The sequence below is a fragment of the Drosophila arizonae genome, chromosome 4 (assembly GCF_054131065.1).
Source record: "Drosophila arizonae isolate 15081-1271.41 chromosome 4, UAZ_ARI_1.0, whole genome shotgun sequence".
NCBI lineage: Eukaryota > Metazoa > Arthropoda > Insecta > Diptera > Drosophilidae > Drosophila > Drosophila arizonae.
Window position 1 is genome coordinate 26,779,677 of NC_142924.1, and position 25,500 is coordinate 26,805,176.

At 47.4% G+C, this 25,500-nt stretch overlaps 1 long non-coding RNA gene and 1 pseudogene across 1 annotated transcript; one reads left to right on the plus strand and one right to left on the minus strand.

Annotated features, from left to right (window-relative positions):
- Nucleotides 1-18,901: 18,901 nt before the first annotated feature.
- LOC149269506 (uncharacterized) lies at nt 18,902-21,672 on the minus strand (annotated as a pseudogene).
- A 1,609-nt stretch (nt 21,673-23,281) lies between these two features.
- LOC149269507 (uncharacterized) lies at nt 23,282-24,673 on the plus strand. Its single transcript, XR_016270091.1, has 3 exons — nt 23,282-24,061; nt 24,117-24,263; nt 24,331-24,673. It is a non-coding gene; the product is annotated as an uncharacterized LOC149269507 (long non-coding RNA).
- The last annotated feature ends 827 nt before the right edge of the window (nt 24,674-25,500 follow it).

Sequence of the window (25,500 nt, forward strand, 5' to 3'; positions counted from 1 at the left end):
AAAGTTAATCTTGTGTCTATCATGACACCAAGATATTTTATCGCCCTCTTTGACGCAATGGTGACGCTGCCGATCTTTATATTGGCAGTTTCCACTCTTTTGCGACTGCTGACTAGTACAACTTCGGTCTTGTGTGCCGCAAGCTCGAGCCCAGCTCCTGTCAACCAGCTTCGTATGCGATTGATACTTTCGCTGCACATATCCTCTGTATCTTTGAGCTCCTTTCCTATGGCTACGACAGCTACATCATCAGCAAAGCCAATGGTGTGCGCGCCTGCTGGTAGTTCCAAGCGCAGTACGCCGTCGTACATGATGTTCCATAGGAGAGGACCCAGCACTGAGCCTTGGGGTACTCCAGCTGACACTTTATGAGTTTGGGGACCCTCACTCGTGTTGTATACCAGTGTTCTTCCTCTGAAGTAGCTCTTTATTATCTCTCTTAGATATTTAGGGATATTATATTGTGACAGCGCATTCAGTATCATATCCCAACTAGCTGTGTTGAAGGCATTCCTTACATCCAGGGTCGCGATGATACAGTATTCCTTCGTCCCGTGCCTCCATCTGGTGCCTTGAATAGCGGAAGTGGCCAGACCAACAACTTTGTTAAGCGCGTCCGTTGTTGACCGGGCCTTCCGGAATCCAAATTGGTTTGGTGACAGGCCTCCGGCGCTTGCAATCGCAGTCTCCAGCCTAGAGCAGATCAGTTTCTCAAACACCTTTCCCATGGTGTCTAAGAGACAGATCGGTCTGTACGAAGATGGCTCATCTGGTGGTTTGCCAGCCTTGGGTAGCAATACCAGATTCTGGGCTTTCCATTTTGCCGGGAACGTCTCTTGGATCAGGCATTCGTTAAATAATTCGGCGAACGTACTTGGGTGCAAGGCGAGGGCTAGCTTTAGCGCACGATTTGGGATCCCGTCCGGCCCTGGAGCTGTGTTGGTTCTAAGACCTCGGAGAACTACTGATATTTCTTCCTCTGTAACTAAAACAATTTCAGTGCTCGTTGAGCCCTGATCAGCAGACTCGGACTCAGGGGCGTGAATGGAGCTTAAACTTTCTGGAAAGAGTGTTTCCACAATCGATTTAAGCTCCAGACGATCCGTAGGCTGCACCTGTCTACCTGCGTATAGTCTTTTAACTACTATCTTATATGCCCTGCCCCAAGGGTCATATTCGGCTGAGTCGCACAACTGTAAAAAACATTCTCTTTTGCTTGCCCGAATGGCCTTCTTCAGCTGTCTTCTAGCTGCCTGGTAAGCTAACTGTTTCTCAAAAAACGTTGACCTACCGCGAGCCCGTTGGTAGCTTCTTCTCGGCTGGATGCATTTGCGACGAATGTCACCTATTTGCGTATTCCACCAATACGTAGGATCATGTTGTCGCGTGAACTGCTTGCGACGTAACATGCTGCTATTGCAGGCACACTGTATTTGGGCTACCATTTGGCATGCTCTGGCCTCAGCATTACCAATTGTACCTAGAGACTGAATGGCCTCTGAAAAGACCGCGGGATCAAAAGTATCTAGCCGATACGACTCCCTCCACAATGTTGACGCCCTGGCAGGTGGCTCACCTATTGTGAACAGAAGTGCCGTATGATCGCTGCCTGTATAGCTATCGCAATGGCTCCATGTTGCTCCCCGAAAGAGGGATGAAGTGACAAAAGTAATGTCGATAACAGACCCGTATCCCGCCCGACTGAAGGTGTACTCATGGCCAGTGTTGAGCAGTGCAACATCTAGTGTCGCGAAGATCTCCAGTAGGATACGACCTCTGGCATTTGTTGTTGGGCTACCCCATTCTAGCGCCCAGGAGTTAAAATCTCCAGCTATAATGGCCTTCCGACCCCTGGCGTTTGTATGTGTGTGTGTGTGTGTGTGTGTGTGTGTGTATGCGTTTGTGTGTGTATGCGTGTGTGTGTGTGTATGTGTGTCTGTATGCGTGTGTGTGTATGTAAGCCTGTACTAAAATACTAAATTCAGCCGTACTAAATGGGCATTTTTATACCCTGAACCCGATTTCAATGGGAAATCAGGGTATAATGGTTTTGTTGAAATGTATGTAACAGGCAGAAGGAGGCGTGGCAGACCCCACAAAGTATATATATTCTTGATCAGGTCGACGAGCTGAGTTGATTTGGCCCTGTCCGTCTGTCTGTCCGTATGTATGAACGCGTCGATTTCAGAAGATATAAGAGCTAGAGACTTCAAATTTTTTTTAAAATGTCCGTAATTACAGCGCGCATATCAAGTTTATCATTAAAAATCGATAACTCATCCCGATCTTTTTTATCGATAAAAAACCTTATCGAAAACCAGTTATAAAACAAGTAAGAAAGCTCTAGTCGAGACTGCTCGACTACGAGATCCCCTGAACCCTTGGAGCAATAGATATTTCAATAATTTTTCGCGTCTTTCAGCTTACACAAGAAACACGCACACACACACACAGGCACGTACGCACACACAGGCATACATACACACAAACGCATACAGACACACATACACACACACACGCATACATACACAAACGCATACACACACACATACATATACACACACACATACACAAACACATACACACACAAGCACCCACGCATAAACACGCATGGGCTGCAGTGTGCGCTTACTATGAGAACTTAATTGTTTAATAACTTTTTTTATGGACGTACGATCTTCATGAAACTTTCAGATTATGATTGCCAAAGCACAAGTCTCTAGTATTTGAAATACGCTTTTTACAAAAGTGCGGGTGAGGGGGTGAATTTAAGGGTGGGGGGTAAATTTTAACAAAAACCAAAATTGTATAACTTGCATGTAAGCATACATTAAAAATTTGGAGACTCTAGCAATAAAGGTGTAGAAGATATAATTTTATAACTGGTTTTCGATAAGGTTTTTTATCGAAAAAAATGATTGGGATGAGTTATCGATTTTTAATGATAAACTTGATATGCGCGCTGTAATTACGGACATTAAAAAAAAAATTGAAGTTTTTAGCTCTTATATCTTCTGAAATCGACGCGTTCATACATACGGACAGACGGACAGACGGACGGGCAGACAGACGGACAGGGCCAAATCGACTCAGCTCATCTCCCTGATGAAGAATATATGTGGGGTCTGCCACGCCTTCAGGGTATAAAAAGGGGTCAAATGTACCTGCACATGTATGCCCACTGGGATAAATCAGGTACTACATTTGTAAGGCGGCTCGCCGAACCGCCTCACATAACTTCCGAAATTCAAATGGGTCAAGAACGCGCGCAAGTCGCGGCGATCGGCAATGCAACTCTGCCCTTTGCGGCGAAAGTTCGAAGGGCCGACGCCGTGGTGAGTTGCGTTGCCGACGCCGAGGCGGATCGCGGCGGAGGCTTAGAGGCGTTCGGCCGAGAACAAGATAAGGATTAGTTAGCGAACGGCGAATAGAAGCGGGTGAGCGTAATTAGCTGATTAGAGTTTTAAGCGAGTGATAGAAATAAAACGAAAGCAAATTAAAATAAGAGCATGCAAATAGTTAATGAATAGCTATTTTTAAATGAAATGTGATAAATAAACGAAATATGAATTGAAAGTTTAACTTGGAGTGTCTTTTATATATTGTGATTTAAATCAGTTGAATATTAACACACGATAGTGAATCTCTACTCCCCCCCCCCCCCCCCCTTGTTTGTTGCGTTTTATTGGAAAATCTGTCGCGGCAACGCCCGACTGTAAAAGTAGTTAATGTCAATGTAGAGAACGCGGCCATGCCCGTTCGCTGAGAGGCCAAACCCTCGGCATTGTCCCCCATTGTTCCCTATACCCCCCCCCCCCCCCTCTCTAAAGTCCGGTCACCGCAATTAATAAATTTTCTTGTGGCATCCACCCTGGGCAGACTGACGCTGCCCCAGCTGAAAATTGGATCGTTACAAGTGGCGCCCGAGCAGGGACACATGACTGAGGAGAGTGTGGTAAGCTAGCGGCATAAAGACCCGTAAACTTGCCCGAATATAGGGAGCCGGACAGCAGAAACGTTCGCAGAAAAAAAATATTGGTGCGTGGAAGCGCGCGGTCGAGCATACCCACAGGTACCCGACCTGCGCAACGAAAACAACGAAATAATAGCACTAGCGGCGGCGAATAACAGCGTGAGCGCAACGGCGCTAAAGGGCATTGCACCGAAGGCGCGTCAAAAGTGTGATGAAAACTCATATATTTGTATGCACATATATGCATATATACGCATATATATAACGGAAGGGACATGTACGTATATGTATATGCATAGATAGATATATCTACACAATAAACAAATAAATAAACAAGCATATATATATACATATATATATATATATATATATATACGTATATATATGTATATATATATATATATATATATATATATATACACGCATTCTTTTTATATATATACATATTTTTATATATACAAATATATACAAAATTCTTTTTCATATACAAATGTTAATGAATGTGTGCGGCCTCATAAAAGTGTGGCGCACATTGGGTCGAGAATAAGAAAAAACTTAGACAAAACAAGTTACAGTAAAACTGCATGAAACAAGAAAATATAAAGGAAAGATAGAAGGAAGGAAGAAGAAGAAGAAAGAAAAAAACACACACATGTACACTTATATATATATATAAGTAGTAATAATAATAACAACGCTAATAATAAAATAAAGCAAAATTTTTTTTTTTTTTATTCTGGGTGCGCGCGAGCTCGTGAGCGAATATACCCCACGACTAAACGCAACAGAGTAGATTAGCGGTCACTGGGCCATAAAAGCGGGGCGCACAGTGGGCCGAAAATAAAATAAAATAAAATAAAATAAAATAAAATAAAAATAAAATAAAATAAAATAAAATAATATAAAATAAAATAAAATAAATAATATAAAATAAAATAAACATAAAATAAAATAAACTTAAAATAAAATAAAATAAAATAAAATAAAATAAATAATATAAAATAAACATAAAATAAAATAAACTTAAAATAAAATAAAATAAAATAAATAATATAAAATAAACATAAAATAAAATAGAATAAAATAAAATAAAATAAAAACAAAATTTTTTTTTTGTTGTTCTGGGTGCGCGCGGGCTCGTGAGCGAATATACCCCACAGCTCAATGCAACAGAATAGATTAGCGGTCACTGGGCCATAAAAGCGGGGCGCACAGTGGGCCGAGGATAAAATAAAATAAAATAAAATAAAAATAAAATAATATAAAATAAAATAAACATAAAATAAAATAAACTTAAAATAAAATAAAATAAATAATATAAAATAAAATAAACATAAAATAAAATAAACTTAAAATAAAATAAAATAAAATAAAATAAAATAAATAATATAAAATAAACATAAAATAAAATAAAATAAAATAAAAACAAAATTTTTTTTTGTTGTTCTGGGTGCGCGCGGGCTCGTGAGCGAATATACCCCACAGCTCAACGCGACAGAATAGATTAAAATAAAATAAATAAAATAAAATAATATAAAATAAAATAAACATAAAATAAAACAAATTAAAATAAAATAAAATAGAATAAAACAAAAATAAAATAAAATAAAATAAAAAACAAAATAAAATAAAAGTAAAGCAAAATAAAATAAAATAAAAATAAAATAAAATAATATAAGATAAATAAAATAAAAACTTTATTCTTGGTGCGCGCGGAATCATGAGCAGGCATACCCCATAGCTCAATGTAGTAAACTCCAGGGCATGAGGCCATAAAGCGAACAGTGGGACAAGGATGAAACAATAGCGGATCAAATTAAATAAAATAAAACAAAATTAAATTAAATTAAATTAAATTAAATTAAATTAAATCAAATTAAAGTAAAATAAAATGAAATAAATTAAAATAAAATAAAACAAAATTAAATTAAATTAAATTAAATTAAATTAAATAGAGCTAAATTTGATTAAAATAAAATAAAATAGAATAAAACAGAATTAAGATTAAATTAAATAAAATAAAACTAAATTTAATGAAATTAAAAATTGAATTAAATCGAAGTAAAATACAGTAAAATAAAATAAAATAAAGTAAAGTAAGAGGAGAAAAGAGAAGCGAAGAGAAGGGAAGGGAAGAGAAAAGAAAGGAAAAAAAAAATAAATAAATAAAGGAAAAAAAAAATAATAATAATAATAATAATAATAATAATAAAGAAATAAATAAATAGAGTAAAATAAAATAACCTAGAATAAAGTAAAAAAAAAAAAAAAACAAAAAAAAAAAGGAGAAGAAGAAAATATAAAAACTCAGATAAAGATGGAAGGAGGAGCAGGACAAAGCTCGGGACTCAGCGTGCGCTGGGTATACTACCGCAACAAAGAGGAGTTGGTGGCAATAACTCGAGAGCTCGGACTGGAATGCGACGGTCGGGTGGACGACCTACGTAAAAGGCTGTCGGCATATATACAAAGCGGTAAACACTCTGCGGGAATGAGGATGCGCCTAGGCGAAATAGAGGCCCGTTTCCCTAAAGTGACGGATACGCTTCCGGGATCAGCAGCGGAAGGCATGGGGGGACGCGCCTATCAGAAATCGGAACCTGACCTCCGCAAGTTGCAAGAGTTGGAGTCGGCACCGGTGGAAAACTAGAGGCTAAAAGTGCCTGTCGTCGAGGAGGCGAGAGTGGCGCCACCTACGCCAAGAACCCCTTTGCGCGACCACATGCCCCAATTACCACCGGAGAGACACCCGCCTTGGTGCGTGGCTGAACAGGTGAGGAAGTGGGGTATGAGGTATGACGGCCAGGCGGACCCGTTAGGATTCGTAGAGGTGGTAGAAGAGCGGGCCATAACATACGGCATAGAGTTGGACCGGATGCCGAGAGCGATGAGCGAGATGTTCAGCGACAAGGCGGCGAAGTGGCTTTTAACCAGCGGGTTGAGAGACGCGACCTGGACCGAGTTCAAGAGAGAGTTTCTGGACTTTTTCCTGCCACCGCAATATTTCGAGCGCCTGGAGGACCAGATCCGGGCGCGTCATCAGCGACAGGGCGAAAGCTTTAAGGATTACCTACTCGAACTGAGGTTGCTGATACGTCAGGCCAGATACAGCGCGGCGCAAGAGCTACACAGGGTGTACGAGAACGCCGCGCCTGAGTATCGGTTATACGTAAGACGCCACGATTTCACAACGCTGACACAGCTAACCCAGATGGCGACGGAATACGAAAATGTCCAGGGCCAAAGAAGGATTTGGGAGAGGAAGCCCGTGGCGAGCCACTCGAGGGCACCTTGGGCGATGCAGACGGACAATCGGCCTGGAAATCCGTTCCGTGCGCAAGCGTCGGAGCAACGAACCGAGCAGCGAGGCTCAGGCCACACTGCGGCAACAGCAACGGCACCAACGGAGGCAGCGCATCGCATGATAGCACAGGATGCCGGCTTCGATTTCGACCCGCGGCGGGTCTGCTATCGGTGTGCGCAAGTGGGACATTTCGCCAGAGAGCATTGGATACGGTGATCGGACCCGAGATGGAGCCCCACGCGTTCGCATACCTGGACGATATAGTGGTGATCGGAGCCTCGAAAGAAGAACATACGGCCAATTTGAGGGAGGTTTTCCGGCGACTAAGAGCAGCCAACCTCAAGGTAAATAGGAAAAAATGCAGTTTTTTCCGGGAAAAGTTGGCGTATCTAGGCCACGTCATTAGTGGTGAAGGAATCTGCACCGACCCCGCGAAAGTCGAAGCAATTCGAGAATTCCCAACGCCGAAGAACCTGAAAGAGCTACGACAATGCTTGGGAATGGCCTCTTGGTACAGGCGATTTGTGCCGAGCTTCGCTTCATTGGTCCAACCAATGACCAAGCTGCTCAAGAAAGGGCAGAAATGGGTCTGGACCAAGGAGCAAGAAGATGCGCTGCAGAAGTTGAAGGAGAGCCTGACGACAGCGCCAGTCTTGGCATGCCCCGACTTCTCAGAAAAATTCGTGCTGCAAACCGACGCCAGCGACTGTGGGCTGGGCGCAGTACTAACTCAAGAAATCGAGAGTCGAGAACGAGTCATAGCCTACGCCAGCCGAAGACTGACGAAAACTGAGGCGAACTATTCAGCCACGGAGAAAGAGTGCCTCGCGATCGTTTGGGCAATCAGGAAGATGCGCTGCTATCTAGAAGGCTACAGGTTCGACGTGGTAACAGACCACCTGGCGTTGAAATGGCTGAACTCGATAGAGAGCTCCACGGGCAGGATCGCCCGATGGGCGTTGGAACTACAGCAGTTCCAGTTCGACGTCCGTTATCGCCGGGGAAGCCTAAACGTGGTGGCCGATGCATTGTCTCGCCAGCCCTTGGAGAGCTGCCAACAAGCGGTGGAGGCTCACTACCCTTGTAAATGGTTGGCAAGGATGCGTGAGAACATCGCTAACAACCCCGAGAAGTTTAGGGATTACGTGGAGGAGAATGGACACTTGTACCGCAACCTGGGGCATCGGACGGACGACGAGGATTACATCCCCTGGAAGCTATGCGTCCCGGAATGCCAAAGGAACCGGGTACTCCAGGAGTGCCACGACGCCCCCACGGCGGGACACCAAGGTGTGAGACAAACGGCGACAAGATTAGCACAGCGATACTATTGGCCAGGTATGTCCCGAGATGCCGCTCGTTACGTGAAGCGTTGCGTCACGTGCCAGAAATTCAAGGGCGTACAACAAAAGCCGGCCGGACAGATGCTGACCAGACAGGTAGCGGAGCCGATGGCGGTCCTGTGCGCGGACTTCGTGGGACCTTTGCCTCGATCCAAGCATGGGAACACAATGCTATTGGTGTTCCACGACGCTTTCGCTAAATGGGTGGAGCTGGTGCCGTTGAGAAAGGCCACTACCGCACATCTGCAGTCGGCGTTCCGGGAACGAATACTCGGCAGATTTGGAGTGCCTAGGATATTCGTCTGCGACAATGGCGTTCAATTTACGAGTAGGAGCTTCAAGACGTTCATGGAGTCCCTGGGGGTGACACTCCAACATACAGCGCCGTACTCGCCACAGGAGAATCCGACGGAGAGGGCTAATCGTACGATTAAAACGATGATCGCACAATACGTCCAGGGTCACCAGAGCTCATGGGATGAGTTACTGCCAGAAATAACGCTGGCTATCAACTCCAGTGTGGCGGATTCTACGGGGTTCAGCCCGGCGTTCCTAATGTTAGGGCGAGAGCCACGCCTGCCAGCTGCCCTATACGACGAGGTAACACCCGGATCGGCGACAGAGGGGCTTCACCCAGATGCTAAAAGAGACAAGATGAGAGAAGTGTTCATTAGTGCTGTTGAGGCAGCATCAGTTGTCTAACGCGGCGGATGGCTTCGCAGCAAAACTGGCGCCGAAGTATGACGGGCCGTTCAGGATCGTTGGGTTTGTCTCTCCCAACATCGTGCGCCTCGCCAAACGCGGCGAACGAAAAAGAAGGGTAGCTAATGTCTCCCAGCTCAAGCCCTTCCATCACGACGGCGACGAGAGCGAAGAAGAGCAGGATGAAAGCCGAGGGACCATCGACGTCCCTGATCACTGACGGCAACATACCTCAGTCTAACCACGCCTTTTCCTCACCTCAAACGTGTTGTTCAATTCCCCCCGTAGTATCTCGTAAAAGTTGTGATATTAACCCGTAGTTTTGGGTAGCAATATCCTAAAAGCGTATAACTTAATGCTTCAGCTTTCGGATACAACAACGATGGAGGACGAGACTATCATTATCAGCAGCGAGGACGAGTGGGAGGAAGAAGAGGCGGCCCGCGTCGAAGATGTCAGCGATGCTGACACCGAACCATTCCCGGGTACGGAGTACCAAAGGCGGGGCGATCCGAGGATGGGCCGGGAATATTATAGGCCCCGTGAGGAGCGACCCCCACCTAAATACAAACACACGGTCCATCGATCCTCGATCAACATCGCCGAGAGGCTCGATGGATGTGTCATGTTGATGAAGGTAGAGTTCACCACTATCTACGTGGAGATACCCGAGTCGCGAGGGGCACCGCCATACGTGGAGGAGCCACAATCCCTCCCGCCGCCGCCAGCGATATCAGGGCCGGAGGAACGTGCCGCCCCCCAGAGCGAAAGCGAAAAAGAGGAGATGCGGGAGGTCCAGTCGCCGGAGGAAGAAAGGAGACAGTGGGAAGCGGAGTCATCCGAAGACCGATCCCCGTCCCGGGGACAGGATAGCCGCCGGGAGCACAGTCCTTTCGTCGCACTCCTCGACTCGGAGACTGCAGCGTGGGACGAAGGGCGACGATCCCCGTCATTGTGGACGCGGCGAGGCGAGAGGAGGAAGGCACGAGCCGTACCGTTCGAATCGGAATGCAGCGACGAGGAGAACGAGTCGAGCCCCCCACTCCGACGCCGGTGCCGGCGAAGTCCGTCGGAGAGCCCGGCCAGAAAGGTTCCGAGGGTCGATTTGGCGGAAGTGGCGGCGAAGTTACGCCAGACGGGAGGCAATCGCGACACAACCCCCTTTGAGCCGGATCAAAGTATCCCGGAAGAAGGGGAACGAGCCCGGGGTCCGGAACAAGGCGGGCACGACCCACCAGAAGAGGCGAGCGCAGTGCCAGAGCCGGAGGAAGATGAAGCCAGACTGCTGGCCGACATGGCCGACATTTTGGACGGGTGGGAGCCAAACCTGTTCGAAATCCTCATGGGGGAGGGCTCCATCCCATGCGAGCCAACACCTACCATCCCGGACGGCTGGCGGATCCGTCCAGCAGGCGCGACGCTGGACGAGCTCACGATCGAGGCGGTGCAACGGGAGTTGCAGAGGCGGAGGCTGCCACACAGGAGGACGCGTTTCCGCATCTGGATCGAGGGGGTCGCTGTAAATGTGACAGTCGCGCCTTCGGGAAGCGTGACCATCGCTCTGCAAAGTAAGGGGGGGGTGTAAGGCGGCTCGCCGAACCGCCTCACATAACTTCCGAAATTCAAATGGGTCAAGAACGCGCGCAAGTCGCGGCGATCGGCAATGCAACTCTGCCCTTTGCGGCGAAAGTTCGAAGGGCCGACGCCGTGGTGAGTTGCGTTGCCGACGCCGAGGCGGATCGCGGCGGAGGCTTAGAGGCGTTCGGCCGAGAACAAGATAAGGATTAGTTAGCGAACGGCGAATAGAAGCGGGTGAGCGTAATTAGCTGATTAGAGTTTTAAGCGAAGTGATAGAAATAAAACGAAAGCAAATTAAAATAAGAGCATGCAAATAGTTAATGAATAACTATTTTTAAATGAAATGTGATAAATAAACGAAATATGAATTGAAAGTTTAACTTGGAGTGTCTTTTATATATTGTGATTTAAATCAGTTGAATATTAACACACGATAGTGAATCCCTACTCCCCCCCCCCCCCCTTGTTTGTTGCGTTTTATTGGAAAATCTGTCGCGGCAACGCCCGACTGTAAAAGTAGTTAATGTCAATGTAGAGAACGCGGCCATGCCCGTTCGCTGAGAGGCCAAACCCTCGGCATTGTCCCCCATTGTTCCCTATACCCCCCCCCCCCCCTCTCTAAAGACCGGTCACCGCAATTAATAAATTTTCTTGTGGCATCCACCCTGGGCAGACTGACGCTGCCCCAGCTGAAAATTGAATCGTTACACATTTTTTTTAAACAAGTAAGAAATCTCTAGTCGAGACTGCTCGACTACGAGATCCCCTGAACCTTTGGAGTGTTAGCTATTTCAATAATTTTTCGCGTCTTTCAGCTTACACAAGAAACACGCACACACACACACACACACGCACGCACACACAGGCATACTGGAACTACCAGCAGGCGCGCACACCATTGGTTTTGCTGATGATGTAGCTGTCGTAGCCATAGGAAAGGAGCTCAAAGACACAGAGGATATGTGCAGCGAAAGTATCAATCGCATACGAAGCTGGTTGACAGGAGCTGGGCTCGAGCTTGCGGCACACAAGACCGAAGTTGTACTAGTCAGCAGTCGCAAAAGAGTGGAAACTGCCAATATAAAGATCGGCAGCGTCACCATTGCGTCAAAGAGGGCGATAAAATATCTTGGTGTCATGATAGACACAAGATTAACTTTCCGCGAGCACTTAGAATATGTGCATAAAAAGGCAGCTGATTCTTGTAGAGCTCTCTCGAGAATCATGCTTAACACGCGGGGACCTAAACAGCAACGACGTCTCCTCCTAACGAGCGTCATTAGGTCTGTCATCCTCTATGCTGCGCCAATATGGGCAAGAGCGATGGCAACGCCGAGCTACAGCAGAGGCATTTGCGCGATCTACAGGCTGAGCGCAATCAGAGTCAGCTGCGCTTTCAGGACTATCTCCGATGACGCGGCGCTCGTCATAGCCGGTATGGTGCCACTGGAGTATTTGGTCGCCGAAGCCGTGGAGCGGAATTCGCACGGGCCTACGCGACTCAACGTTGTCAGGGCGAACAGCATCGCACGATGGCAAAGAAGGTGGAATAGCTCAGCTAAAGGGCGGTGGACGCACAAGCTCATCCCGGAGCTTGAACCATGGGTTAACCGCAAACATGGCGAGGTTAACTTCTACCTTACGCAGATCCTCTCGGGTCATGGATGCTTTCGGAGCTATTTGAAGCGCTTTGGCCACGAGGAATCTGACGAGTGCCCCTGGTGCGAGCGAGGGCATGGGGAAGACGTCAACCACATTCTTTTCGAATGTGGACGGTTCCTGGAGGAGAGGCGTCGTCTGGAAGAGGCAGTGGGCCGCTCCATCAGAGCGGACAACTTAGTCAACGCCATGCTGGAATCGGAGGAAGCTTGGGAACTAACCAGCACCTTCGCGGCCACGGTGATGATGGAGCTCCGCAGAGTCGAGCGATCGAGAAGACGAGCTGTCCCAGGCTAAGGTAGCGCATAGTGCTTGCGAAGCAATGCTTTACGGCCGTCCCGCAAGCACCGCGCGCTATCCTAGCCACCACGCAACTTGTAATTTGTTATAATATAATTTGTTTGAATATAAAAAAAAAAAAAAAAAAAAAAAAAAAACACACAGGCATACATACACACTTACACACACACAAACACACACAAACACACACACACACAAACATACACACACACACACACACACACACACAAACATACACACACACACACACACAGGCATTTACATGTGCATCCACTTACAGAGTTGCGTTTTCACGGAGCGCTTAAAAAAAAGAAAGGGAAAGAGGAAAGCCCTGACGCCAAAAACAGTGACGCTATTGCCCTCCTCTCTTGCACCACCGGATTGTACCACTGGGGTACTCCGCGAGACAGCCGCGAAGTAAGTCTTTGATAGTTTTTGCCGTCGCTGGGTGCGTCGCGCCCACAGCAACCACGTTGTCTACAGTTCTTTCCACTTTCACAGGGAAAAACACAGATCAAGCGGATTGTCCTCGATGGATCATGGTGACGTCGACCGTACTCCACGAAAACGCAACTCGAACTCCGTATGCGTGTGTGTGTGTGTGTGTGTGTGTATGTGTGTGTATGTATGCCTGTGTGTGCGTGTGTGTGTGTGCGTGTTTCTTTTGTAAGCTGAAAGACGCGAAAAATGATTGAAATAGCTATTAGTCCAAGGGTTCAGAGGATCTCGTAGTCGAGCAGTCTCGACTAGAGCTTTCTTACTTGTTAATAATAAACTTGATATCCGCGCTGTAATTACAGACATTAAAAAATTTGAAGTCTCTAGCTCTTATATCTTCTGAAATCGACGCGTTCATACATACGGACAGACGGACGGACAGACAGACGGACAGGGCCAAATCAACATAGCTCGTCGCCCTGATCAAGAATATATATACTTTGTGGGGTCTGCCACGCCTCCTTCTGCCTGTTACATACATTTCTACAAAACCATTATACCCTGATTTCCCATTGAAAATGGGTTCAGGGTATAAAAATCAGCAAATAGATCAGAGGAAGCCTGGTCATTGCAAGTTTTTTCACCCCTAAGGACAAATGAGTAAAATTGTTTGGGATCTCGAGCAAACTGACGTTTGCAACGTATGAGATAATTCTCATTACAGCTAGAATTTAAAAGATTGAAGTTTGTCTTGGCAATGGAATATTTGGACCAGTCAACACTTAAACCAGGCTTTTTTATAATTTTTAAAACATTTAGTTTTAATGTTTCTCAAGTTCGAAAGAGTCTTGGTAAACCATGGTGGCTTATTTGAAACTGGCGAATTACGGCCAGTTTCAAATAACTCGTCTGTCGGTATTGCAGTCCCCGGTGGCATTGGTGCACGTGCGCGTGGCAATGGCCATTTCGCCCATTTGGCGCATGCTGTCCCTCGCCTTTGGAGACGTCTCTCTGCTGGTTCTTGCTGCTCCTTGGACCCTTGGGGATTCACCGGTGGGGCACTGCAGTCGTTCCATGTACTGCTGACCCACTCTCATCCGAAATGACGATGGTTTCGATTCGCTCTTCCTCTTCATCCTCGTCGCTGTCGACTATTATGATGGGCTCGCCGTTTTCTTCCTCGCTGCTCTGCATCGCTCGGGGAGGCGTGGGCGGACGCGGTGGACACCATAACGACCGCGTTGGTGAGTATTGGCCGTTGCGTACATATCCACTCACCAGCGTCTCGTCCCAGCGCTCTTGTTCCAGAGAGGGACACAAACATCCAGAATAAAGTTTAAGGTAGAATAAAAAACGATGCTGCCAAATTAATATCAACCTACTCATATAAAATAGAGTCTGTTGAATTAATTAATTCGTTAAGCAAAACAAAATTGCATTTACGAAAACTGCGACTAAATTTAGAAGGCATTGGAGTATTAGTGGGAGGATTATCAACAGTTAATAAAACCTTTAAAGTGGGGTGATGTATATCCTCTGATAAGCAGAAAGGAGTTGATCTCGCGACATTAATGATCGAATCATGATTAACAAACACAAGATCTAGAGTGCGCTTTAGATGGTTTAAAATAGAGTTCATATGGAAATATCTATTGCTCGAAGGGTTCAGGGGATCTCGTAGTCGAGCAGTCTCAACTACAGCTTTCTTACTTATTATACCCTGTAGCGAACCTTCGGTTTATCCCGAGTCTAAGAAGGGCTAGTTTCAGCTGACTGTGAATTCGTGCCAACAAATTTATTTGTTGAAGCCCCTTCGATATTAATTAGTCACTTGTGATTTAGGTTTTATAGCGTAATTGTATATTTTCTTAAATAAGTTTGAAATTTACACATCACTTAGTCCTACGATGGTTCGCTGGTTCGCTTTAGCGGAGCATACCTATTGAGTGCTGGTTCAACGCACTCCGGCTGGGGAAGTGTTGTGCTAAAACACGCCAGTTCGCCGGGACGATTGAGGAAACGCCAGGACCTGGATTTGTAAACTCTGGAGGTTCGCTCAGATATACAGGCCTCTCCTACTATCCCACTCGCTCACAGCACAACACTAGCTTCGATTCACTCACAAACACTTCTCTTGCGCAAGGCTACGTGAACTTATTCAGATGTGCAGGCCTCGCTTAAGTCGCTGATATGCACCGATGTCCTGATCCTGCCGCTGATGATCCGCAAGTATTCCCTCTGGATTTCCTTGCTGTTCCCACGCTGTCCTGGGAGTCCTGATTTACCACTCGCGTTGACTTTCACTTGACTTTGGCACTTTCCTCACGCACTTTCACTTTTCACTTTATATCTTCCCTTCTGTATAGTTTCGACAGTCTCGTATAGAGCTGCTGGTGGCCATTTATACCCCAGCCACAGGCCCTGCTTTGTGTGGTAACAGGGCCTGTTCGGCTCTGGAGCGGGACCTTTCTACCGTTTTTATCCATAAAACGGTAAAGTGGCGTGATTTCTGGTGACGCCACTTTCCCGCCAAATCGCGTGGCCTCCCATTGGCCGGAGTACCGTTATTGCCCTGCGAGTGAAAGTGTCCACTGCTATCACCCGGCCCGAACGGCACCTCGTCTAACGGTCACCGATGATCGTCGTGCGTGCGACGCGAACCCCTTGCTGAATCTGTAGGAGCGAAAGAGACCGCCTCTAACAGGACTTTGACCCCCTTTCCAGTGCGAGGGTCGCTCCTACAGTATTCGCGTCGCTGTGTGGATCAACATATATATGCACGTATATGCATATAAACACATAGCAAATACGTACGTTCATATACATTACTAAGTGCATACCTATATTGCTCCTCACACTCCCCTCTTCGTTCGGGAAAACACGACACCATCGTGTTTGATGATCGCTGCTGTTAACGCTCTGTTAATGTTATCAGCTGCATTTTTGCCTTACCGCTGACAATGCTGTATTCTGTCGGTAAGGGAATGGGGTTAATATTTTTATAAGTCTCAATAAAATATTAATAAAAATTTTGTTTTTGCAGTCCCCGGTGGCAATGGCCATTTCGCCCATTTGGCGCGTGCTGTCCCTCGCCTTTGGAGACGTCTCTCTGCTTGTTCTTGCGGCTCCTTGGACCCTTGGGGATTCACCGGTGGGGCATTGCAGTCATTCCATGTACTGCTGCTATGAGATCGGACCACAGACGTCGTTCCCAAATAGACCCCGGTGCCAGGTCTTTGGTGTCGGTACGCTTGTTGGCCACTCCTCTTTTGCGCACAGCTCACAGCAAAGTCGCTTGCCAGTGCGCGAGGATCGGTTGTCAAGCTTTCCCGACACTTGAAGACCCTTAGCCGGTGGAGCCATCCGCGTGGTAGGCGTCTGTAGCCACACTCTCACAGCACACAGCCACATGTCCGGCTGCATGCCCCGCGTATACGATGGGCCGCCGCTAACTCTGCTCACGCCGGACGCTCCTGCCCAACTCACCTGTTGGTTCTGCAGTCCCCGGTGGCTTTGGCACCCGTGCGGCGGCCACCTGCCTCACAATATGCCTCGTTGTCCTCTCCGTTGCTGATGAAGGCGTCCATAATAGCAGCTGCTCTCCTAGTTGGTGCAGTGTCTCCGTTGCTGATGCAGCCAAATTTTGGATTGTTGTTGAGAGCTGACCACATCAATGTCGTTCGCAACTGCCACCGGTGTCGAACTTTGACGCCGGCTGGCATTTTGCGGCCATTCCTCATTCGCGCACAGCTCACAGCAAATCGCTGACCAGTGCGCGAGTACGCGCCTACGTCTCAGCACGGACAACCGGATGGACTCGTCGCGTAGCAGGCATCGATGGTGACCCACTCTCAACGGGCAACCCAAAATTGTTGTAAATGTGTGTGTGTGTGTTTTTTTTTTATTATTTCGCAATATAATATATACATATATGGTTTTCACGCGTATTTAAATGCTCTGCATCCGGAACGTGCCCGCTGTCTTGGGCCTCCATCCGGGTGGCGTGCTGTTCCACCTCTATCGACCATTCCTCACGCCGCAACTCCAGCCACTGCGCTCGGGGAGGCGTGGGCGGACGCGGTGGGCACCATAACGACCGCGTTGGTGAGTATTGGCCGTTGCGTACATATCCACTCACCAGCGTCTCGTCCCAGCGCTCTTGTTCCAGCCTCTCCCAAGCTTTTGTCGGCATAGGTGCCGTCGCGACACCGGGCGAGCTTACGGGTGACCATAGCCTGCCCTCGTCCTCTGTGTCGCTAGTCAAGCTGTCCGGCGACCACGAGTCAGACGTGGCTGCGATCGCCTTCTCGCTGGATGACGGCTCCAGCTCCAGGTAGAGCCGATGGCGTTGTAACTGTCTCTTCGGCTGTCGGCGCGGATGAAATGGCAGCCTCACCGGCGGCAGCCGCGCTCTACCTTGTCGTGCGCGTCGACTGGACACCGGTGTGTCCACCCTGCTTGCTCCTCATGCCGCTCCAGAGTATTCGATGATCGCCCAGATCGATATTATTGATAACGGTGCGTCCACTCTCCATTATTACTTTCACAAAATAGGCCGAGTCAAAGCTCACCTGCCCATTTTATACCCTTATGCTGCCGCGTCGCTGCTGCGTGGGCGGCAGCATAACGGATCCTCGGATCGACCCACTCTAGCCTGCTTGATCTTATGGCTGAATTCCAGGCTACGGTATCGCCCTGATACCGTTTTCCATACTGTCACATGCACACACAGCCCTTCAGTGGCCGAACATTCTAATGCACGCTCTTCAGCTGCGATACTTTGTTGTTGGCCGTCTTATGTATATATCTCTTAGTGGTTGTTTGATATGTCGCTGTGTGTTTTGTTGTTGGCTGTTTTGCATGTCGCTGTGTTTGTTTTCTTGGCTGTTTTATATGTCGCACACACAGCATTTTCGGGCGTCAGCGATCGCTAAGCAGCCAACGAATGCCCTTACCCTCGCCTATGCTTGTTTGTTCTCGCTTCGCTGTATGTGTGTGTGCAGAAATTCTTGACTGAAATGCGTGCGGTTTGTTGTTGTTTTTCCGCTTTTCGCTATCGTTAGAACAAATACATAATTTCAGCTGCGCGCGTTAATGTTGCGCATGTACCGTATATGAGTGATGCTTGCGCATGCACTGCTTGTTGTTGTATCTAGTGCATTGTGCATGCACTGGCAGCTAAGTTTTAAGTGCAGTACTGTACACTGCTTACTGTCGTGCGCGCGCAGTTCAAATAAATTGTTGTTGCGCACCCATATATCGTAAATTTGCCGGTGGCAACTGTGATTTTCCAGCTACAGATGCGTTTCGACGACGAAATTAAGCATTTTGGGCAAAATTTGTGCTGTGTTTTCTCTACTTCTTCTTTTCTTCGCTTAGCATGAAAAGCAATACACCGCTGTGTATTCACTCCCCTTTTTTTCCGAGAAAAAAAACGAAACAGCTCTATTGCTCACCCGTGTTTCCTCTCCGTGGTGCCAGCTTTGCTGCAAATCCCTCTGCGGCATTCGACAATTGGCGTTCCTTTGCCCACACCTTGTCGCCTACGGCCGGCTTCCACTGCCGCCTTCGTAGGTTGTAATGCCGCGCCTGATCCTGTCCAGCTCTCTCTAGGTTCCGACGCACTATCTCGAACACAGCATCATTGTTTTCACTGTCCTGTTGGCCCTCTCAGTGGGATTCTCCTGAGGTGTGTATGGTGCTGTCAGCTGGTGGCGCACCCCAAGCTCCTCTAGAAACACCTTGAATGCCCGACTGGTGAACTGGGTCCCATTATCCGTAATGAGCACCTTTGGCGTGCCGAACCGTGCCAAGATCCGCTCGCGAAATGCTTTTTGGAGAGCCGCGCTATTCGCACTCCGTAGCGGCACCATCTCCGTCCATTTCGAAAAGCGATCTATGAAAACCAAAAGCATAATGTTCCCATGCTTTGATCTCGGCAGTGGGCCAACAAAATCGGCACAAACTGTTGCCCATGGTTCCTCGGGTACCTGCGTCAGCATTTGCCCAGTAGCTTGCAGCTGACTGGGCTTATATCTCTGACACATTTGGCAGCGCTGTACGCATGTTCTTACATCCCGGTACATACCTGGCCAATAATACCGCGCTGCCACCCGAGCGATTGTTTTTCGGCTCCCAAGGTGGCCAGCGATGGCTGCGTCGTGATTCTCCTCCAGTACTTGTTTGCGCCGGTCCGCCGGCACGCACAACTTCCATGCAGCCACATCCTCGTGGCCGACTTGAGGCGGGATGTGACGATATAAGTTTCCAGACTCTTCCATATAGTCTGGAAACTTATGTGGCGCCTTCTTTATGTCCTGTCGAAACTTGGTGAGCCAGCGACTTCCTGTCTCAGCTGGCATCTCCTTGCTCTTGACCAAACGGCACGCCTCCTCTCCCAGAGGCTGCCGTGAATGCGCATCTGCTACCACATTCTGCTTGCCCTTCCTTTAGCGAATCTCGAAGTCGTACTGCTGCAGATCCAGTGCCCATCTGGCAATCCTATCCGTTGGGCTCTCGATCGAATTGAGCCACTTCAGAGCCATAGGTCAATGACCACTACAAATTTGTAGCCTTCCAGGTATGGCCTGAGCCAGACACTCTTTTTCAGTAGCTGAATAGTTCTTTTCAGCACTGTAAGTTGACTGCCCGCAGTCGCCGGAACACCTCTCGTAGGTTGTTCATATGCTCCAGTCGCGTTCGGCCGATAACGGTGATGTCGTCCAGGTAGGCAAAGGCATGGGGCATAATTTCTGGGCCGATAACTTGGTCCAGCGCTCGCTGAAATGTTGCCGGCGCAGAATGGAGTCCAAACGGCATCACTTTCCACTGATAAAGCCCCTTTCCTGGCACCGTGAATGCCGTCAGTGGTCTGCTTGCCTTCTCCATAGGTATCTGTCAACACCCATCCTTCAAATCCAGGCTGCTGATGTAGCGCGCCTCTCGCAGCTGATCCAAAATGTGATGCACACGCGGCAAAGGGTATGCATCTTTAATGGATCTGCTGTTCAGCTGTCGAAAATCCACACATAGCCGCCACTTCCCATTCTTCTTGCGAACCATGACAATCGCGCGCGATCTTCAGTGTCAAGCCACCGCACTCCAGTGTGGTGCCCATGCTGGCCAAGGAATCCCAGCTCAGCACTAGATCGTCGATCACTCCTGGTAGAATCAGCAAAGGGATCTGGATTTGCTGATTCCCCAGGCTGATCGTCGTCTCCAGTTGCGAGTCCACCTGACTGCAACTGCCGTCCGCTAAGCGTATACGCCGCCGTGTAGCACGCACCACGCCCACTCCTCTGAGCCTGTCAGCAAGCTTTTCGCTGATAAAGCTGCTTGTGGCTTCCGTGTCGATCGTAGCTCTTTGTTGAGTGGCTCCAATGGTCACGATCGCTGTCATCTGGCTGCCTTCATCCTGAAGACGCCCACTAGCGTCTGGGGGCTCCTGGCTGCTGCTCCCGCTCGCCCCTGGATGGCGCGTGCCGCTGTTCGTTTCCCGACTGGCAACAGGAAAACGTTCTCAATCCAAAACGCCCGCACTGCTAGCAGAAATCCAGTGCCTTGTTGCGGCACGTAAAAGCGCGGTGGCCCTCCTGGCCACACACTCGTCATGCCTTGGCTGGATTCGGGATGTGTGTCCTTGCTCCGGATGCGCCTGTCCTTGGCGCAGGAGAAGGCTTCGCCTCATACTCCATGCGGCGATACTCCACATCGCCACGTCGTCCATGGCCATCAGTCGTGACCGGCCAGGCCGTAGCTGTTGCCGCAACCTCTCGCGGTCTCTCTCCAGCTCCTCGAACTCAGAGTCCGGAATTGATACAGGCGGGCGTATGCACGCAGATCGAGCAGGCTGTTGTTGTAGATGATCTTCATCTCGCGGTCTGCTCCATAGCGCAGGGGCCGCATGAGAGTCTGCATCTCTACCATGTAGACCTCATCTACCATTTGCTTCCGGCGTTTGACGTCGTCCTGCAGCTTCTCCAGATAGTCTCTGGGCAAGAACTCCAGTGCCGGTTGTTGGCCACATACCACTTCAAGGCCATGCCTTTCAGCAGCTCTGACATCGCCCTCGGGATCATGTCCAACTAAAAGCCTTATGTTTCAGCCGACCACTTCACTTGCTCCAGGAACTCCAAAGGCTTTGGAGTGCCATCAAAGCGGAAGCTTCACTCCCTCACTTGTTTGGCCACCTTTGGATACTCCTGAGTTGTGGTGCCGAGCCCTCGTGGCCTTATTTCAGGTTGCAGGGTGGATGTGGCTCCCATCTCACCTTGCCGCGTATCCTGCAGGCGCGCAGCTGCGCTAGTGGAGGGCACACACAGCCGCGCCACATGCGCATGCTCTGCCCCCAGATCGTCCTCCGTGACGGCGGTCATCCCTCAGTGAAGCACGGCGTCCATGCAGTCGCCCTAGCTCGGCGATCCTCAGTGAGCAAAGAATGCTTCCTTCATTCCTCTCAACCCACTCGCCAAACTGCCTCCGCATAACGTCCAGTGTTCTGGACAAGCTCACTCCGAACTCGTCACCATAACGCAGCACTTCATAACGCAGTTTTCAAGTTATATACCCACGCTCGCACCATAGTCATAATTTCTAATTAAACTCTTATCGCAGGGCCCCACGTTGGGCGCCAGTTGTAACGAACCTTCGGTTTATCCCGAGTCTAAGCTGGGCTAGTTTCAGCTGACTGTGGATTCGTGCCAACAAATTGATTTGTTGAAGCCCCTGCGATATTAATTAGTCACTTGTCATTTAGGTTTTATAGCGTAATTGTATATTTTCTTAAATAAGTTTGAAATTTGCACATCACTTAGTCCTACGATGATTCGCTGATTCGCTTTAGCGGAGCATACCTATTGAGTGCTGGTTCAACGCACTCCGGCTGGGGAAGTGTTGTGCTAAAACACGCTAGCTCACCGGGACGATTGAGGAAACGCCAGGACCTGGATCTGTAAACTCTGGCGGTTCGCTCAGATATACAGGCCTCTCCTACTATCCCACTCGCTCACAGCACAACCCTAGCTTCGTTTCACTCACAAACACTTCTCTTGCGCAAGGCTACGTGAACTTACTCAGATGTGCAGGCCTCGCTTAAGCCGCTGATATGCACCGATGTCCTGATCGGTGCCGCTGTCCACAGTCCACAGTCAGCTGAAACTTTCCCGCCAAATAGCGTGGCAGCCTCCCATTGGCCGGAGTACCGTTGTTGCCCTGCGAGTGAAAGTGTCCACTGCTATCACCCGGCCCGAACGGCACCCCGGCTAACGGTCACCGATGATCGTCGTACATGCGACGCGAACCCATTGCTGAATCTGTAGGAGCGAAAGAGACCGCCTCTAACAGGACTTTGTCCCCCTTTCCAGTGCGAGGGTCGCTCCTACAGTATTCGCGTCGCTGTGTGGAGCAACATATATATGCACGTATATGCATATAAACGCACAGCAAATATGTACGTTCATACCGAACAAATACACTTGACTTTGATGAGGCTTAGTTGCGTATTGATCTTTATTCTTCTGAGCCTGGGCTTATATACCATGCATAATTTCAACCCTTAAATCTAGTGCGTCTATTGCTGAGTGTGTAAGGCTCAGCATTGGTCTATTACATATTCTATAAACCTAGTATGCCACCATCACCTTAGTCTTTTGCTCAGGTGGCGGTTGCCATGCCAAATGAAGTCGTGCCTCTTTAAAGAACTTCTGTGGCTTGTAGGTGTCATCGTTTGTTGCATTAATAGCTAATTGCATCTGTTGAGGAAGTTGTCGATCGCTTCATTGTTGCCGAGGCCAAAGCCTCCAAGTGATAGATGTCCTTCTGTTGATGCTGATGCCTTATTGTGCCAATTGTTTCGCTTGTTGTCGTTATGGTTGTTTCCTTTAATATGCTGCTACTACTTCCAATTGACTCCTTTTCTGATGTAATTGTACTTGCAGGTTTAATCTCCATTGTTGGTGGCGCTGCTGTGGTCATCACTGGAGAGTTTGAGTCGGTATTGTCGCTTTTCTCTTCAGCTGCAATTCCAGTCGCTGTTGCAGTCTCCGCAGAAGTTTGCTCTTCCGTCGTGCTGCCAACTGTGGAAATATCATCCATTGGTCGAACTTCCAATTGGATATCTTTTGATGTATCTTCAGTGATACTCAACGTCGATGTCGAAGTTGTGGCAGAAATTCCATTCTCGTCCGCATCTTCTATGTGCTCCGGATCCTTTGTCAGAGTTGGTGGAGCCCAGATCTTTTTTATTGATCTCTTGTCTTTACCTATATTTGGTTTTGTTGTTACCACTTGAACTTTATTACCTTGTTCAGTAGCTTTAGTTATTTTTCCTCCCATATAGGAACTTTCCGGCGGGTTGACATCCCACGTTTTGAACACAATTGCATCCAAGGCTGCTTGATATGCTAACATCTCATCAGCGGTGACCTTGTCACTGTTATCAGAGGTGCTCACGCAATTGCGGATACTGCCTTCATCGTTATCCTTCAGCAGTCAAATAACGTTTGTAGCTAGGGACACGAAAAAAGTATTGATATTTTCGGTATCGGATACATTGGGGCGATGATACCGATACTTTTTACTCGATGTTTTGGTTTCGATATTTTTACTTATCAAGTATCTAGAGCCATATCGAGTAAAGAAAAATACGCGGGATCAAGTCAAGCTCGCCAGCCAATTTGCGCGTAATTTGAGACTCCGCTAGTTGAATCATTAAAACAAAGTTAAAACAGTGAATTATTATCGAAGTCAATTTGATTTATAGTTAAAGTAAGTAATAAAGCAATTACTCTATGCTGTTTATTGAAATATATGTCTTTAAAAGAATGCCACCAAGCCGCAGCAGTGTTTGGCAGTATTTCACCAGAATACGCAACGACGAGGTGAAGTGCAAAATTTGCTTCAAAACTCTTAAATCATCAGGAAACACCTCAAACATGCAAAAGCATATAAAGAGTCACCCCGAAGTGAGGTAAGTAAATATTGTCAAAAATATATATTTAAATTTATAAAATTATGTTATGCTCCATGTATTTTAGTGCAAAAGAAACTGGAAAAAAACAATCAACTTTTACAAGAGATCTTGATCTAATAAGTTCATCAAGTCATGAAACTGACTTGGGAATTCCCGCAACGTCCGTGCCCTCTGAGCGCCTTTTCTCCAAAGCTGGAAGTGCCATAACCAAAACTCGCAGCCGACTGTCACCCAAAAGGCTTGACAAATTTCTTTTTGTAGGCGATTGTGTAGAGGAGGAATATATAACTTAACATAACTTCATTGTACTATGTAATAATTGAAAATTTACTTGTAACTTTTACTTTTTAATTTAAAAAAACATGAAATGTATCCTAGATTTAATAAACATTTCATCCAAATATAAATACCCGATACCTTGCAACATCGATGCTTTTGATTTGATATTTTTATAAGTACGATGCTTTTCTTTTGATGCTTCTTATGAGTACATGATCGATACTTTGCATTCGATATCGTGTCCCTATTTGTAGCGTTTGCATAAACAGTCCCACGCTGAATTGTAGTTACCCACTCCAATTGAGCAATGGCTTATAACTCGTTGACCTTCTCCTTTGAGATACATTTTGACAGCCTCTTTGCCCAAATCCACGAATGGTGCTCATATTCAGGAGCATCACTCGCACTCAACAAATCAAAACACCTCCACATTTGCCGAAGGCATAATTGCATTTGCACCATATCGTCCAACAACACCCCCATTCCCTCCGTTTCCAGCCTAAAAATCTTAGGCCTAACACTAAATAATAAATATAGATGGGACTCCCATATAAACCGGCGCTAACAAAAAAACTAAATATAATAAAATTCCTTGCCAATCCCAAACAAAATTGCAGCACCCATACCCTCATAAACATTACAAAAGCTACGCTTCTATCAAAAATAGAATATGGGATTTTCATATACGGCCATGCCCCCAAATCAACCCTCAATAGACTTAAAACCTTATTTAACGCCGCAATCCGCATATCCCTTGGAGCACTACGCTCGACCCCTATCCCCAACTTGCTTTTCGAATCAAATATACCCACAATAGAACAAAAAAGAGACCTCATCACAGCCAAATCCTATAAAACACTCCTAAATAGCTCAGACTCCCCACTCCATAAATACATAAAACGGAACTGCAACCATAGAAACAGCAAACTAACATCAACAGTGCAAAAAATAATAA